The 13,547-nt window shown below is 45.0% G+C and overlaps 1 protein-coding gene across 2 annotated transcripts in view; it reads right to left on the reverse strand.

Moving 5' to 3' along the window:
- Positions 1-7,956, reverse strand: part of LOC105472660 (claudin 14) — a 46,900-nt gene extending 38,944 nt beyond the window's left edge. The window contains exon 1 of one of the 2 annotated variants that reach the window (XM_011726116.3): positions 7,819-7,952. The gene's annotated coding sequence lies outside the window, so the exon portion shown is untranslated. Of the gene's footprint in view, positions 1-7,818 lie in introns of both variants that reach the window. The other variant, XM_011726120.2, reaches the window with a different exon arrangement.
- Positions 7,957-13,547: the final 5,591 nt, after the last annotated feature.

A 13,547-nucleotide genomic window follows, 5' to 3' on the forward strand; every position in this document is an offset into this window, starting at 1 on the left:
TCTTGTAAACTTTACAGCTACTGTTTTACACTTCATCAGCATTCCTGATCTTATGGTGTTCACTTCAAATAATGTTGGGTGTGTAAGAATCAAATGCAAATTGTACAGTATTTGACATGGATGTCTTTAGGAGCCAATATTTCCTCAAATATCATGGTTTCAACGTTATCCACTAATGCTTTAATAGATAGAGTTTCTTTGCATTCATAAATATAATAGTAATAAAAATACGAGTTGTCTACTATAAAACAAAACACTTATATTTCCCAACTACTAAAACATCTATGTAATCTTGAATCCATCTGATCTAAAGGAGGGAAAATGTTCTCAACCTAGGCTACACACTAGATCACTTGGGAAGCTTTGAAAAATTCTTAATGCATGGGCCCCACTCTGAGACCAATTAATTCAGATCTCTGAGAAGTGTGGTCTGAGAACTGATGGTTTAGAAAACTGTACAGACGGTTCTAACATGCAGCCAGCATTGAGAACTACTGGGTTTAGACAAGAATGGATTTTTTTGTTTTTTGAGATAGACTCACTTGCCCAGGCTGGAGTGCAGTGGCACAATCTCAGCTCACTGCAACTTCTGCCTCCTAGGTTCAAGCGATTCTCCTGCCTCAGCCTCCCAAGTAGCTGAGATGACAGGTGTGTACCACCATGCCGTGCTAATTTTTGTATTTTTAGTAGAGACAGAGTTTCATCATGTTGCCCAGGCTGGTCTCGAGCTCCTGACCTCAAGTGATCTGCCTGCCTTGCCCTCCCAAAGTGTTAGGATTACAGGCGTGAGCCACCAGGCCCGGCTAATATGGTTTGGCTGTGTCCTCACCCAAATCTCATCTTGAATTCCCATGTGTTGTGGGAGGGACTTAGTGGGAGGTAATTGAATCATGGGGGCAGGTTTTTCTCACGCTGTTTTCGTGATAGTGAATAAGTCTCGGGAGATCTGATGGTTTTAAAAATGGGAGTTTCCTTGCACAAGCTCTCTCTTTGCCTGTTGCCATCCATGTAAGACATGTCTTGCTCCTCTTTGCCTTCCACCATGATTGCGAAGCTTCCGCAGCCACATGGAACTGTGAGTTCTCCATTAAATCTCTTTCCTTTGTAAACTGCCCAGTCTTGGGTATGTCTTTATCAGCAGTATGAAAATGAACTAATACACCAGCCAAGAACGGATTTTTAAATTAATGGAGTTAGGTCTGATTAATATCAATGCATTAATGTATAAAGGTCTACACATTATGCATTACAATCAGGAGTTTTAAATATAATGCCACTAAAATATATGCAATGAATGCAATACATACAATGAGTCATTAGCTTCCAGGTATAAGTAGATGCTCGATAAATATGACTGAATTACTGAATGAATGGCATCCTACAAAGTTTTATATGAAAAATTATATTTTGATGAAATTAAGACGCCATCAATTGTAAGATGTAGTATCACTGATAATGAAAATAAATTCATTAAATTATGACATGCTATCTAGTATATGTCACACCCTAACTTCAAAAATGTTAAAAAGGCCAGACGTGGTGGCTCGCGCTTGTAACACCAGTGCTTTGGGAGGCCAAAGTGGGAAGATCACTTGAAGCCAGGTGTTCAAGACTAGCCTGGGCAACATAGCAAAATCCCATCTGTATGTAAAAATAAAAAAATTACCTGGGCATGGTGGTGCATGCCTGTAGTCCCAGCTACTTGTGAGGCTGAGGTAAGAGGATCACTTGAGCCTAGAAGTTTGATGCTGCAGTGAGTTAGGATCGTGTCACTGCACTCAAGCCTGTCTCAGAAAAAAGTTAAAAACAAGAAAAAATACAATATTTTGAAATTACTGTATTTGCTTTTTCTGCTTAGTATACGCCAACTGTTATACTATTAGTTTCCACTAGATGCCGCTGTGATCTGCTACTTTAGGTTCCGAAAGGCAACCTGAAAGCCAATTTTCTCCAAGGATTTAAAATGGAAATAATTCACCCCCTTTAAAGACAAAAGATATTTTAACCACCTCATACTGTAGGGGGTTGTGGCTCATTCCTTCTCTGTGTTAAGACCTATCCGAAGTATCTTATGAAGTGTAAAATTATTTTAAAAGGAAATTGAAAAGTTTTAATGACTTGATAGAAAACAGTTGCTTCCCTTTTAGCCACATCCCCAAATTTCACATTTTGCGTGTAACTCATGACTAGCCTGCAGTGGGTTATAGAGAAGGGACGGTAACACCGATAGGAAGGCTGATGTTGACTTCAATGAAATAATAAAACTTGAAGGAAAGAGTATGACATCTTCTGATCTGAAGACAGCAGATCATGGTACCCTGTACTCACGAGTCACCGCTCCCAGCGACAGGAAAAGCTGGGTAGAAAAGAAAATCTGGGCTGATAGGACTGTGCCCTGAGCTTGAAGCCAAGCCCAGTGTTAACCCTGGGCATTGACCCAGGTCCTCCCTGGCTGAAAATCTGGAAGATTTTCCCTGCTGGGTGAGAATCACTTTTTCAGCAAAACGATACAAGCTTTAGGGCCAAAAGGAAGCCCATGAAGCTTCCAGAGACATGCTTAGAGCAATGCTTCTCAAACTCTTACAATCTCCACTATATGAGAACAGAAATGGAGAATAAGTATCTCAAAACTTATATAACAAATTTAAACAGTTTCACATCTGCTAAATCTAATAAAAAGAAACTGGGATAGTATTTCATATGTCTTCGTTTCATATTTCATTTTTCCAGTAATTCAATTCTTTTAGTGTTTTACAAAAGTATTGGTCCATAATAGACTGGAATTTTTTTAAAAATAGCCCTTCAGCCCAGATAGCTTTTGAAGCACTGCAGAGAGCCCACCCCAAGCTGCTGGAGGGGCCAATTTCAGGACGATGAACCCATCACACCCCTGAATAATGTTCTAGTACACAAAATAGGTAAGAAAGGGCTGAAGAACAGGAGCACTTTGATGGTAAAGGACAGGATGACTGGAGAGGTAAAAAGAAATCCAAAGAACAGAACACCTCAGGGAGTCCCAGCCTCTGAACCCACAGTCAGCAGCTCACCAGAACCTACCATTTCTGCAAAGGCTCAGAGATTCCACCATTGCTACTCCCAGCAGCTCCCCTGCCCAATGTATAGACAATCAGCCTAGCATTGACCTTGGGACAAGAGAAACTCAGGTGGTTACAGTGAAAAGAAAATGCAAAACCACTCAGAACTGCCCAAGTCTGACATATTTAGCTTCAGAAGAGAAACACACAGAGAGGTCCATTGTTAACCCCTTCCTGGTTTGATCCACCCAAAGTCAGCCGGCTTGGATGGAGGGGAGGCGTAAGGCACTGTGGACTTCCATTTATGGATAACTGTGAGCTGGCTTTTTTGCTTCTCTGAAAAATGATCTGTTACACTAGCATACTGTCAGTGCCTTTTTTGGATATCCACTTGGTAATATCTATCAAAATGTAAACTGTGAATACTCTTCAACTCAGCTATTTCTCTGCTAGAAATTCATTCCCCAGTTATACTCCTAAAGTAAGCAAAGACACAAATAATACAGGATTCAATACTCTCTGGCTCTTTCTGAGAGAATAAAACAGTATAAAATCTAAATGTCCTTTATAAGAGATTACTTATATTAACTACGGTACATCAATACCGATTAGTATGCACCGTTAAAAGATTAAATGCTTCTGCAGTTACTAATATGCAAAGAGTTCCAAGATACAATGTTAAGTGAAGGAAGCAAGTTGAAGTGCAGTGTGTACAGCATGATCCTATTTGTATAAAAAGAACAAATGCGGCCAGGTACGGTGGCTCATGCCTGTAATCCCAGCACTTTGGGAGGCCGAGGCCAGTGGATCACCCGAGGTCCGAAGCTCAAGACCAGCCTGGCCAACATGGCAAAACCCCAACTGTACTAAAAATACAAAAATTAGCTGGGTGTGGTGGTGGACGTCTGTAATCCCAGCTACTTGGGAGGCTGAGGCAGGAGAATCGTTTGAACCCAGGGGGTGGAGGTTGCAGAGAGTCGAGATTGGACCACTTTACTGCAGCCTGGGTGAAAGACCGGGACTTTGTCTCAAAAAAAAAAAAAAAAAAAAGAAAAAAGAAAAAAAGAAAAAAAAGAAAGAACAAATGCATTTCTATCATGCAGAGAGAACTTCTGAGGGCTGCACAAAAAGCTGTTCACAGCGATCACGTCTGGGGGTGGAGCCAAGGGTTAAGGGTCAAGGTTGGGGAGGACTTTCATTTTTTAACTTCATACCCTTGTATGTGGTCTGACTTTTTAAAAAGTAAAATGGATGAATTTAATATGGATCAAGGTATCTATTGCAGAGCATCAAGAGTTACATGAGGCCAGGTGCAGTGGCTCACACCTATAATCCCAGTGTTTTGGGAGGCCAACGCAGGAGGATCCCTTGAGGCCCGGAGTTTGAGACCAGCCTGGGCAACATAAAAGACCCTGTCTCTAAAAAAATAAAAATAAAAAATTACCTGAGCATGGTGGTGTGTGCCTGCAGTTCCAGCTACTCAGGAGGCTGAGGCAGAAGGGCTACATGAGCCCAGGAGCTCGAGGCTGCAGTGAGCTATGATCACACCACTGTACTCCAGGCTAGGCAGCAGAATGAGATGCCCCCTCTTTAAAAAAAGGCGCTACAGGCAATGGCACTAAATATCAGTCAGCCGAAGACATAACCTGACACAAGCAGCTGCACAAAATAGTAGTTGCCCTCAAGCTCCAGGGACGTTGACAAGGAAAAAACACACAACTCCCAGTGTGCTCTCAACCCATGGCTGTGTATATCTTCTAGTGACGAGCCTTGGGGACCCCATAAAACCCAGAGGAACATGTGGCAGAGGAGCCAAGGCTTCCAGGGGTCGTGGCCATCACCAGGTGAGAAAGCCCAGAGGCAACCGCGTGTTTAATTACTATGTGAAAATGGAATGAGAGGGAGGGAAATTGGGTTTGGTTGCTTCAGTAAAAAATGGTTGACCAGGTGTGGTGGCTCACACCTGTAATCCCAGCACTTTGAGAGGCCAAAGTGAGTGGATCACCTAAGGTCAGAAGTTTGAGACCAGCCTGGCCAATGTGGTGGAGTCCCGTGTCTACTACAAATACAAAAATTAGTTGGGTGTGGTGGCACGCACCTGTAATCCCAGCTACTTGGGAGGCTGAGGCGGGAGAATCACTTGAACCTGGGAGGCAGAGGTTGCAGTGAGCTGGGATTGTGCCACTGCACTCCAGCTTGGGTGACAGAGTAAGACCCCATCTCAAAAAAAGAAAAAGTTTTCCTGGCCCTGGTTTGTAAGTAGAGGGAGTGTCTTGTGTCTTGGGAGCCAGTAGCACTGTTAACATTTACAAATGGGACACACACATTTCCTGTTCAATTCCACGCTGCACAATGCTGATTCATTATGATACCATTGGTCTCAGAAATACTTTTCTTAAAAGTTGTATATAATTACCACATATATACACATAAATAAAAATATACACACATATATGTGTACACACACACACACGCATATCACACTCTGCGCTCTCAGTCAGGGATAGCTGGGGAAGGAGACTGCCTTTGGAGCCCTTGGCACGTTACACTATATTACAAATGCTCTTTGCCGAAGAGTATTTTCAGTGCTGTCCTGAGTTGAGTGTGTTCTTCAAAATGCATTGTTTACTCCACTGTGGTCTTCCTTTCTGCCACTCATTTCACGTTCTAGGGAACAGTTTTGACTCACAGTTACAGGTAAAAGGTGTTTGAGTGACTGTTCTAGACTTGCCCTAGAGAGACAAAGGAAGAATATTATGCCAAGTGTCGAAAGGCTACTTTTCAGGCAGCTCAAGTTGCCTTCATGGAAATGATGGAGGAAGCAGAGGGTGAAGTTTAAGGACAGGTGGAAATCCTTCAGAAGCCTATCAGGCATCATTAACAGCACTGCAAGGCTGGGAGAGATGACCGAGGGGATTTGAAAAGAGTATTAGGGTAGGAAGCCGGAATTAAGCTTATAAAGACCTATAGAGCACGCAGTCCTTCCATGTCATGGCCTATCTGACAGATGCGTTGGGGGGCCCAGGAGAGCCAGGAGTAGTGGGCAGAGGGCAAGCAAGCACAGAGCCACCCTCTACAGGGACACTGGAGCACTGAGGCCACTGCACTCGGGAAGAAATCACCAAGGTTTCTGTTAGCCAGGGTGGGCCAGCTAAATGTCTGCAACATCACTGAAAACAGTCCTAAGTTGGAGAGACAATGGTCTTTTCCAGAACTCCCCTTGGCAGAAGCAGTGTGGGAGATGGAAGGTTCTGGAGTGAGGAGTTATACCTTGAGGGGCCGGCTTCAGGACATTGTCCTGTGGGTCGGTAGGCGTCCTTAATTGTGGGACTTTTGTTTTGCTGAGAGGAGGCTGCAAGTTTGAGGCAAAAAATAAATCTGGAGGTAAAGAAGCGGCTGAGGTTGCTCCCCCTTGGCCCTTTCTTCCTGCTGGGCCTTTCCTTTATTTATTTAGAGTACTCAGCCTTTCCTCTAGGTAAATACTGAACAAATATTTTCAAAACCACCAGTTTAAACAGTGTCAAATTATTATCCTGTCTCCACCTGGCCCTGGGTATGGCTGTGGTGTGTATTGTGCTGTGTTCTGACTCTCTTTGGTTGAGCAGGAGGCGGCCTTAGCGCTACAGGTGGAGATGGCCACCCACCGGCCGTCAAAGCACTTCTGGTGTCCGCCATATTGGGAGGAGCTCAGACCGGAAACCACAGGCGGGAGAACGCAACTGGGAATGGAAAGTAGGTGTGGCTCTTTGTGTTGCTTTGGGCTAACTTAGGAGAAGGGTAGATGTTTGGAGGTGGTGTTGGCTACAGGGGAGAAGGAGTTGGAATGGGATGAAAATTTTTGGCCCAGAGAAGGGGAGCAGTGATTGTTGGCTGAGGCATTTATTGAAGGACTCCTATGGAGAAGATACATATGGTGGGGGGCAGAGTCCCTGTTGAGAGGGAGTGCTGCCTGTCCCACACAGAAATTCCTTCTCCCTGACAGCCGCAGATGTCTTAGTAGCATTGCTTTTATTTTTATTTCTTTCTTTATTTTTGAGACTGGGTCTCACTCTGTTGCCAGGATGGAGTGCAGTGGCCCGATCTCTGCTCACTGCAACCTCTGCCTCCCGGCTTCAAGTGATTCTTCTGCCTCAGCCTCCCTAGTGGCTGGGACTACAGGCACGCACCACCACACCCAGCTAATTTTTGTATTTTTAGTAGAGACGGTGTTTCACAGTGTTGGCCAAGCTAGTCTCGAACTCCTGACCTCGTAATCTGCCCGCCTCGGCCTCCCAAAGTGCTGGGATTACAGGCATGAGTCACCTGCGCCTGGCCCAGCAGCACTGCTTTTAGACTCACACTTTAGAAACCAAAAATCTGTTTACTGGCCATCTACACAACCTGTCAATTCCTAAACAACCTGAAGGTTTAGGGCCCTGCCTTAGACACATTGTAACCTATTGAGAGGCCCAGCGTTTGCTACAGCAAATGGTGTAAACTCCCATGGCCTAGTTATGTCCAGGGCTCAGTTGGGTTTTTGGCCTCCTTATCTTCAAATGGGGCAGGCACAGCTCTGAGCTGATCCAAGCGCTGAGCTGATCCAAGACATTCTTCAACCAACCAGACTGGAAATACCGGAAAAGCAGTGGCAGCTGCCCTCAGAGGCAGTGTCAGTATTTTCTTTCCTTTTGGCCAGTTTCATTTCGACTAGAAGCCGGAATCGTAATTATAATGCTACATGTTTACAGATTTTAACTAATTGATCCCTTGGAGTCCTCTTTTGGGGGAAAAGCGTTCTACCCACCTCATACATCAGGAAAACAAGAGGCCATATGGTGTGGCTGGGCTGGGTGGTCTCTGGTGTCAGTAGGAGAGTGGAGACTGCGGCTTCAACAGTTCTTGACTTCTTGGCCTGTGTCCAGATCTCTGGGCCTTGCAGCCCCTAGAAAGGTGACACATGAGAAACTGAAGTGGACCAGACCGTAAACTCTCAGGAGCAGTTATCTCTAGAGAGGAGGGCAGGCCTCGTGGCCCTGCCTGTGCCTGTTTCTCTTGGAGGGACAGGTTGGAGAGGAGGAAAAGCCGTTCCTGCAGGAGTGTTTTGCGCACCTTTAATTACCAGTTAAAACAAAACATTCTGTAATGAAAATTCCCCTTGAAAGAAACTCCAAGTTGCTGTGAAGGTTTCGTCTTTCCCTTTTGAATCCCAAGGTCTGCAGCCATGTAATCCAATGTTGGTCTGGAAAAATATTTGGCTACAGAAAAACCCACATGAGGTATTGGGGACACCAGTAAAGGGAAGGAGGTTGGATCTTGTACAGTAGCTCTTAGCAAAATCCTTCAGGTCAAGACCTGGACTACTTATTAAGAACCCTCTTAACCCTTTTAGTAAGAGGTAGATATGTTTTCTTCTGATTCTATCTTCTCTAATGTTTTTCCTCAACAAATTAATATGAGTTGGTGGTGGATGTAGAAGAGGGGAGAAGGGAAATCTAGTTCTCCAATGGTCATGGCTATTTCAAGATAAGGGAAGTGATAGAAACAGAGAGGGAGGCAGGCCGGGGAGCCTCCAACCCCAACAGATGAAGACACACATAGAGGCATGGAAGTCGGCAAATAAATTCAGGCTGGGTTCCCAGCGGGCAGTGTTTGTTTTTTTTTTCTAAGCGAGCAGGTGTAGTTAAGCACAACCTTTCCACGGTGTGTTGAAGCAGATTACCAGCCCTGTTTGGAAGCACAACGTTGCCATCTCAATGGGTTCTCCTTCAGAACCCATAATAGGTGTTTACTTAGACCAGATCCCATATTGCCTTGTGTCATTGTCCAATTGTCCTATGTGGATTTTACCAATTCAATTGTAGATGTCTTAGTAACAGGGACCAGAATTTTTCCATAATCAATAGTAGTTTAAATGATTGAACCAAAAGTTTCCTCTTGTGTGCAATCAGCTGAGGAACATAAACTAATTTCAGTCTCATTCCTAGTGCTTGATTTTTCTTCCATCATTCTAGGTTTCCTGTCTGGCCCACACTTAGAGAGTCCTCCCTGCTGCAGGGAGCACATCTGTGACCCATGTGTTTCCTTTCTTTGCTCCTGTACAATGGTAATTTTTTCTTAGCTACTACAGGAAGCCCAGCAGATTCAGATGTACAAGAAGCCACACCAGGACCTAAGATAATATTCATTGATGTTATCAGCAGGTCTGATGCTAACATTTGCCTAGAGAGTGGTTACCCTGAGAAGTTTACCCCAGTTTTAAGTTTGGTTGGTCTGTTTTGAGGTGATAACCTCATATTGAAGTAATTTCTCCCCACCAAAGAGTCTAGAATAGGTTTATTTGTAATCTATTTTATGTAGCTGTGATTGCCTCAAGACACCTGCACAGGGTTATTAAGAGTGTGTGTCTAGGCATGCGGTTAACTGTTTCAGCTCAACGGTCTGTGAACATCATTAGTAGCCCTTGAAATGGATCTCCAGGAAGTGCTGGCTGTTAATGACTCTGCCCTGATGCTCCTATGTGAGCAGAACAAAGAGATAATGTCTAACTTTGCAGGTAGCTGAGTGCTCCAAATTGATGACTAGCTCAGGGAGAGGAGATGATGTGCCATCCTGAGCCTAGAAGGCATCACCAAAGGAACAGTGGGAGATTAACAACTCTCCCATGCTAGGACGTTGACTTGCCAAACTGATGGAAGAGTGACAAACTGATAGACTATAGTGCTGTGTCCCTTCTATGGTTGAGGGAGGGCTTCGCCTGAGACAGTCAGAAGTGGTAAGAGAAGATTTATGTGGTAAGGGAAAGGGAATCTTCCCAACGATAACTATTAATTGACTTTCATTTTGTAGAAGAATGTTGTATTAAGTGTTTGGAGATAGAAAAAGTATGGCATGCTCTCAGGATGTTTATAATTTACTTGGGGACATAAGGCACACGATTGAAAAGCTAGTTAAAATACAAGACAATAGAATAGCCACTCTCCGGAGTAATATTCGGCCATTAAAATGGATGAATCAGATCCATATGTACTCAGAGTTGAGCGGGAAAAGGCCAGTAGCAGAACAAGACACCATCTATGTAAAAGTTAAAGCAGAGCTCACATATGTGTGTGAACATACATGTGTATGCACATGTCTGAAGGGGTCTGGAGGAGAGCACATAGAAAAAGAGCCAGAGGTTCCTCCTGGGGAGGGAAGTGAAACTGCGGAGGACAGAGAAGGGCACCTTTCATCTTTTTACCGCACATACTTTTGTATTGAATACATTATTTAGAACAAGAAAGTCTATATTTCTTGTGTAAAAAAGGAAAAGAATGAAAAACGTAGCAACAAAGCAAGTACATGACTGATGCCAAGGGGTGACCCTAATGGTAAAAGTGGTGGCGTAGTCTGCCCATCACCTCACAAACTCTTCTGCCACTCCTCTTCCTCCTTGTTTACAGAATCCCATTTTTGCTCAGGAATCTACCTGCTTGTGTCTCAGGAGATATCTGGAAAAACATAAAATGGTGGTCCCATCCCATCCCTCTGTGGTGATTTGTTGCACTTGGTCATGTGATGCCATCAGGGCCAATGAGATTGGAGGGACTGTCGGGGGGGCTGCTGGGTAAAGCTTCTTTGCTCTTAAAAAGAGGAACAAAGCGCCGAAGGACCACTTTTTCCCTCAACAGGATAGCACCATTTCTGGATGTGACGACTGCCAATGTGGCAACCATCTGAGCCTTAGGGAGCTATCCTGGGGACCGGGCCAAACTCTGAGGATGTTGGTAGAGAGGATGTTGGAGCTGTCCTAGCTCAGGACTTCAGCTTCAGTGACAGAACACATTTTCCTTTTTGTTAAAGCCAGCTGAGGTGGGAATATCTATTACCTTCCAGCTCACATGCCAGTCACAGGGAGCCCTGTTTGTGAGACTTCAAGCCCCTTGGGTGCATCTCAGGGTAAGTTTGAGTCCTCAGGGACATGCCCTCTGGGGACAAGAATGAGAAGGGGTCATAAACCGTCTGTGACTGGGGAGACGGAGAAGTCATCCTGAGCTAGGGTCACTCTTTGTCCTGGCACCTCAGTGGGTGAGAGGGACTGCTAGGGTGAGGAAGGGAGATATATTTAATACAAGCAGCCCCTCAGTCTGGCCCCTGGGATATTTGATACAAGTTCTTTTTTCTTTTCTTTTTTTTTAAATTGAGACAGGGTCTAACTTTTTTGCTCAGGCTGGAGTGCAGTGGCACGGCCTCCACTCGCTGCAGCCTTGACCCCCTGGGCTCAAGCAATTGTCCCATCTCAGCCTCCCCAAGTAGCTGGGAACACACGTGCACACCACCATGCCCAGCTAATTTTTTTTTTTAGAGATAGGGCTTCTCATGTTGCCCAGGCTGGTCTCAAACTCCTGGGCTAAAGCGATTCTCCTGCCTCAGCCTCCCAAAATGCTGTGATTACAGGCGTGAGCCACCGTGCCCAGCCTACAAGTTCTTAACAGAATCAGAAGGTGTAGCTGGGAGACAAAAGAGCCATCACAGCTTCATGATATTTGGAGGGAAGTTTTCTTCCTTCAGAGCAGAAAGCATCACTGCTGTCATGGGGGAAGAATATGAGCAGCCTCATGGGAGCTGGAGTGAGGCTGGAGGTGGGACAGGGGCCAGCCTTGCAGAGCCATGGGTAGGTTGCAAGGGCTGGGCAAGCAGAGCCCGCGGCCGTGCTGTGGTGGGGAAGAGGCAGGCAGAGCCCGCGGCCGTGCTATGGTGGGGAAGAGGCAGGGAGAAAGCCCACTGCAGGTGTCTCCAGGGTGCGCCAGAAGCAATGAGGGTTTCAACTGGTTTGTAGATGAGTCTCCCTGAATTAAACTCCACTCATCCCAATCTGGTATTGATTTAAATATCTTAAACTGGGATAATCTCTTGCAGTATGTTGGAGCTGTGCCCCTGAAGAGAGAACGGGGAAATAAAGTCTTATTGTGATCGTGTGTGTGTGTGTGTGTGTGTGTGTGTGTGTGTGTGTAGAGAGACAGAAGGGAGGGAAGAGGAGGGCATGGGAAGAGAGGAGAGGAGAAGGGGGAGAAGGGGAGGAATGAGTCCTCATTTAACCTGGTCCTGAGGAGGGGGTGGCCGGTTTCTGCACTGAGACATAGCTGTTTCCTTCTCTCGTCTCGTCTCCAGCTTGAAATCAACCACCTCCCTCCTTTTCTTGGAATGAAGTCAAGGAAGGTTTACTCGTACAGTGCAAAACCCGGCCCTGGTCTTCCCACTGTGATCTACTGAACCCTAAGGTCACTCGGAGCGACTTGAAAATGCTTCAGGAGCCGTAAATGCTCAACTCAAATCTCATTTAACATTTTTCCCACTTCATACCGGTTAGGATAGCCTGTATCAAAAACCAAAACCCTTGAAAACAACAAGTGTTGGTGACCATGTGGAGAAATTGAAACACTTTTGCACTATTGGGGATGTAAAATGGTGCACCGGCTGTGGAAACAGTAAGGAGGTTCTTCCAAAAATTTAGTACAGAACTACTACATGGTCCAGCAATTCCACTGCTAGATACATGCCCAAAGGACTGAACACGGAGACTCAAACAGTTCTTTGTACCCCAGTGCGCATAGCAGCAGTATTCACAGTAGCCAAAAGATTGAAACAACTCAATGTCCGTCGATGGGTGAATGGATAAATCAAATATGATGTATCCATATCATGGGACATGATTCAGCCTTAAAAAAGTAATGAAGTGGCTGGGCATAGTGGCTCACACATGTAATCCCAGCACTTTGGGAGGCTGAGGCGGGTGGATCACCCAAGGTCAGGAGTTCGAGACCATCCTGGCCAACCTGGTGAAATCCTGTCTCTACTAAAAATACAAAAATTAGCTGGGCATGGTGGCAGGCACCTGTAATCCCAGCTACTTGGGAGGCTGAGGCAGGAGAATCACTTAAACCTGGGAGGCACAGGTTGCAGTGAGCCAAGATTGCACCATTGCACTCCAGCCTGGGTGACAGAGTGAGACTCCGTCTCAAAAAAAAAAAAAAGAAAAGAAAAGAAAAAGAAAAAAAATTCCTATTTACAAAACTGTAATAAGAACAGGACACTCGGATACTAAAAATACACACAGGGCCCACCTGTGTGCTAAACTAAGCTGGGTTGCCTTTTTACCTCCTTTTTTTTTCTTTTTTATTATTTATTTATTTATTTATTTATTTATTTATTTATTTATTTATTTTTTAGACAGAGTCTCACTTTGTCATCCAGGCTGGAGAGCAATGGCACGATCTCACTGCAACCTCCACCTCCCGGATTCAAGTGATTCTCCTGTCTCAGCTTTCTGACTAGCTGGGATTACAGGTGTGCACCACCATGCCAGGCTAATTTTTGTATTTTTAGTAGAGACGAGGGTTCACCATGTTGGCCAGGCTGGTCTCGAACTCCTGACCTCAGGTGATCCACCTGTCTCGGCCTCCCAAAGTGCTGGGATTACAGGCATGAGCCACGGGGCCCGGCCGTTTTACCTTCTCTTTGTGCTCACCTGGGAATCAAAGTTCTCCCAGCATTTCC

Source organism: Macaca nemestrina, chromosome 4, assembly GCF_043159975.1.
Source record: "Macaca nemestrina isolate mMacNem1 chromosome 4, mMacNem.hap1, whole genome shotgun sequence".
Classification (NCBI taxonomy): Eukaryota; Metazoa; Chordata; class Mammalia; order Primates; family Cercopithecidae; genus Macaca; species Macaca nemestrina.